The sequence below is a fragment of the Salmo trutta genome, chromosome 9 (assembly GCF_901001165.1).
Source record: "Salmo trutta chromosome 9, fSalTru1.1, whole genome shotgun sequence".
NCBI classification, from domain to species: domain Eukaryota; kingdom Metazoa; phylum Chordata; class Actinopteri; order Salmoniformes; family Salmonidae; genus Salmo; species Salmo trutta.
Window position 1 is genome coordinate 2,761,958 of NC_042965.1, and position 5,183 is coordinate 2,767,140.

Genomic DNA, 5,183 nt, shown 5'->3' on the forward strand with positions numbered 1-5,183 from the left:
TTTCTTTTGTTTCAATGGTTTATTTTTAAAGTACATTTGTCTCCATTTTGTCAGATCTGGAACCATATCCACAGTGTCTGAGTCGAAAATTGGTCATAAGTGCCAAGAATAGACATTTTACTCCTACTCTTATGGTCAAAAATAAAAGCTATGCATGAAGCCTCTTTAGTCATAAGTCATACCTAGTAGGCAGATATTTAGGACACCTCATGAGCTGAGTTAACCCGTTAAGAGTTATGAGCAGGTGTCTTGATAATAGAAAAATGCAGCAAGTCAGGGGTTCCTGCACCACATGCAATTACTTTGTAGTTGTTAAAATGTGTTGATATTTCTATATGATCAATCCATAAATCATCTAGACCGACATGCAACAGTATCTCTTGTGCCTTTGACAGTGATTTCACTTGATGCCTATTTCACACGATCTGCTTAAATACTTATAGACTAGGCTAGTAAATAAACATGTTTTTCTTTAATATTATTTCATTTATTTATTTATTACATTGTTACTTCCTAGTTATCCCTTACAAAAAAAGCCTAAATTGGGTATGCCTGTAAGTAGGACAATTGAAAGCATCTAGGACTTATGTTAACTTTGTGTTCAATAAAAATGATAGCCTTTTCAAACGTTGTATGCAACATTATCCGCAAGTCACCTGGGGCCTACTGTTACCAAAGCGATTTAGATTTGTTAGACGGGAGTGATGAGTGTGTTGATATAAAGCTAATATTGTAAAAAAAAATCTGCTTTTAACAACCATCAGAATTGATTGCATGCCAACATAGTAGGCGATAATTAAGAGAAGGCAAAGTGATTATACAAAATGATATCAAACACTTTACCATTGTCACATTCACCATGGGTGTCTGAAGCGAGATATAGATTACACAGCTTGCAATGCCTCATTGTGATTGGTTATTCCCCATCATTTGCAACAATGTCAATAAGCGTCATCACTATCTTTCCGTTGCTGTACAAACTCGGGATAATAAGGTAAGAAACATCAACATAGAAATGCTACCAAAAATTATTTACAGAAACTCGTTATAAATGACAGTCATCCATGATTAACCAAATTATATTTTGAAAGAGGAAGCATAATATTTTAAGCCTATGTTTTCTTTTCATTCTATCCACTGAATGATATTACCTGTAAGGATTTTTTCCCTAATAATAAATCTAAAATTAACAAATCTACTGAAAGACCTGTGTGAGCCCATTTACAGAGGAGGAACAGAGGGGTTGGGTTAAATGCGGAAGACCTATTTCAGTTGAATGTATTCAGTTGCACAACTGACTAGGTATCCCCCTTTGTGAGGCAATTAAGTCCTTTCATTCTGGAAAAACACCAGGGTTTAATGGTATACCAGTAGAGGTATACACTACTATTGAAAAGTTTGGGGTCACTTAGAAATGTCCTTGTTTTTGAAAGAAAATCGAAATCTTTTTTTGTCCATTAAAATAACATCAAATTGATCAGAAATAAAGTGTAGACATTGTTAATGTTGTAAATTACTATTGTAGCTGGAAACAGCTGATTTTTTTTATTGAATATCTACAGAGGCCCATTATCAGCAACCATCACTCCTGTGTTCCAATGGCACATTGTGTTAGCTAATCCAAGTTTATCATTTTAAAAGGCTAATTGATCATTAGAAAACCCTTTTGCAATTATGTTAGCACAGCTGAAAACTTGTCCTGATTAAAATAAGCAATAAAGCTGGCCTTCTTTAGACTACTTGAGTATCTGGAGCGTCAGCATTTGTGGGTTTGATTACAGGCTCAAAATGGCCAGAAACAGACTTTCTTCTGAAACTCGTCAGACTATTCTTGTTATGAAAAATGAAGGCTATTCCATGCGAGAGATTGCCAAGAAACTGAAGATCTCGTACAACGCTGTGTATTACTCCCTTCACAGAACAGCGCAAAGTGGCTCTAACCAGAATAGAAAGAGTGGGAGGCCCAGGTGCACAACTCAGTAAGAGGACAAGTGTCTAGTTTGAGAAACAGACGCCTCACAAGTCCTCAACTGGCAGCTTCATTAAATAGTACCTGCAAAACACCAGTCTCAACGTCAACAGTGAAGAAGCAACTCCGGGATGCTGGCCTTTTAGGCAGAGTTGGAAAGAAAAAGCCATATCTCAGACTGGCCAATATAAAGAAAAGATTAAAATGGGCAAAAGAACACAGACACTGGACAGAGGAACTCTGCCTAGAAGGCCAGCATCCCGGAGTCGCCTCTTCACTGTTGACGTTGAGACTGGTGTTTTGCGGCTACTATTTAATTAAGCTGCCAGTTGAGGACTGTTTCTCAAACTAGACACTCTAATGTAAACTAAATCTGAAAATGGAGGGCTTCATGTTTATATAGCCTGCTACAGAATACAATACCACGAGGGGTCATACATGTACCATCCCATCTTTATATGGTACATGTACTGAATGCATGCCCTTCAGAAACCCAAAACATTATTGTCATGCAGCAAAATGTTGCCTAGGAATCTTTCTAGTCAGACTGATAAAATACAACTTAGATATTAGGCTTGTATGACAGTTATTTTACAACATGAAGGTTAGGTGAGGGTTTTCTCCTGTGTGTTCTACTCTGTTTTAGCAGGAGGGCTCCAAAATTGCAAGGATCTATGAAATGTAAAGAGGTAAGGTTTATAATATGGTTTTGTTTAAACTATATTGGCATGTAATTGTATGATGATGCCATGTATCTTTCAATATTATTTTAATATCTTAATCTCTGAATGTTTGTAGAACTATTCTATGACACTCCCCCCTTTGGAATTATTCTTAGGACAGAACATGGACACAATTCAATTGGGATCAAGAAGGAGGTAAGAATATGTTGTAGGATTGCTGCATTTGAATTTGAAGTTGAATTACACCCACATAACAGTCAATACAAACTGAAATCCATAAGCATACAAATGGCATCGAAATTGTCTTTGGTGAGATGGTTTTGGTCATGGGTGTTCATGCCCGTTACTTTGCTTCAGTCAGGGGGTAGCCAATCTATGAAAGGGGAGTTGAGGCTGACAGCAAAGTTGGCACATAACTATCCTTCTTTCAAGGAGCCAGGGTGGGGACAGGGTATGTAGTGCCTCCTGTATATCCTAACTGAAGTATCCTCCTAGGATGGTGCTGCTTGCCCGAGCTGTGACAAGCTGGAGTGGCACATTGCAGGGTGATGCATGTACCTGAGTCTACCCTAGAGATGAAAAGTGTTCCTAAAAAAAAAAAGTTATGTTTTTCTTCATCCAGGTGGCAACGAAGCAACGTTTTGATCACCCAATTCTTGTTATAAATCTCACCAACAAACATTAGAACAAATGGGGCCCACTATGACATTTACTAACCTCATTTCATTGTTTATTTTCAGAAATGCTGAAGTATCTGAATGGTCTTTGGAGGATGTCTTCCAGTGGCTTCAGCAGAATCAATTGAAGGACTACACCTCTCTTTTCCAAGTTTTTTAAAAATTTAAACACCTGTCAAAATGCCTGCTTTGTTTAACTGCCCAATATGCCACAAGCGTTTCTTCTCCTTTATAAAACAGATTCGCCACATTGGTCTATATCACCAGAGTGAGCCAGTGTTCCTGTTAACATGTGGACTTGGAGGTCGCATGAAACCCTGTAAATGCTTTGCATTTATACAGAAATCACAAAGATTTGCCGAAAGATAGGTCTAATGGGTCTGTTATCCCTGTGTCTGACTTCATCGAGGAAGACGTGGACGAGGATGATCCTGATCTCGCTTGGCTGCCTGCAACTAATGTTATTGAGTCCGTGGACTGCAAAACTAAGGACCTGGTTAAAAGCCTTAAGAGAAACCTCTGCCTTCATATGTTGAAGATCTGAGAGAAGCATTGTGTTCCTGTGACTGTGCAGAACAGTTTAGTGGAGGACCTTCATTCCATTTTTGATTCATTCCTGTCCCACTACAGCGAGGACTTTAAATTCCACCTTCGGGAAGATTCATATCAATGTCGATGAGGGCAATGACTTGTGTGAGTTAAACCAGACAAAGATTTTTGAAGAGTGTATGCGAAGCATCAGCACATAGTGGATGCAGGAGCAATACTGCTGCAAAGAAATGGGAATAGCAAGACAGAGAGAGATACATCTGAGTGGTGAAGAACAGGACAGAGCCAGTTTCCAATACATCCCACTACCTTACGTTTTGAAGAAGGTGGCACAAAATGGAGATGTCTGGGCGAGCTTAAATGGAGAAGAAGAACCTGCTAACTATTAAATCTTGAATGATTTCACAGACAGGGATTCTTTTCAAGAGCAATCCTTTATTCTCGCGAAAGCAAATGGTCCGGCTTAATTTGTATATACAGTTGAAGTCGGAAGTTTAGATTCACTTATGTTGAAGTCATTAAAACTAGTTTTTCAACCACTCCACAAATTTCTTGTTAACAAACTATAGTTTTGGCAAGTCGGTTACGACATCTACTTTGGGCATGACTCAAGTAATTTTTCCAACAATTGTTTTCAGACATATTATTTCACTTAAAATTCACAGTGGGTGAGAAGTTTACATACACTAAGTTGACTGTGCCTTTAAACAGCTTGGAAAATTCCAGAAAATGATGTCATGGCTTTAGAAGCTTCTGATAGGCTAATTGACATAATTTGAGTCAATTGGAGGTGTACCTGTGGATGTATTTCAAGGACTACCTTCAAACTCAGTGCCTCTTTGCTTGACATCATGGGAAAATTAAAAGAAATCAGCTAAGACCTCAGAAAAACAATTGGAGACCTCTACAAGTCTGGTTCATCCTTGGGAGCAATTTCCAAACGCCTGAAGGTAGCATGTTCATCTGTACAAACAATAGTACGCAAGTATAAACACCATGGGACCACGCAGCCATCATACCGCTCAGGAAGGAGACGCATTCTGTCTCCTAGAGATGAACGTACTTTGGTGCGAAAGGTGCAAATCAATCCCAGAACAACAGCAAAGGACCTTGTGAAGATGCTGGAGGAAACCGGTACAAAAGTATCTATATCCACAGTAAAACGAGTCCTATATCCACATAACCTGAAAGGCCGCTCAGCAAGGAAGAATCCACTGCTCCAAAACCGCCATAAAAAAGCCAGACTACGGTTTTCAACTGCACATGGGGACAAAGATCGTACTTTTGGAGAAATGTCCTCTGGTC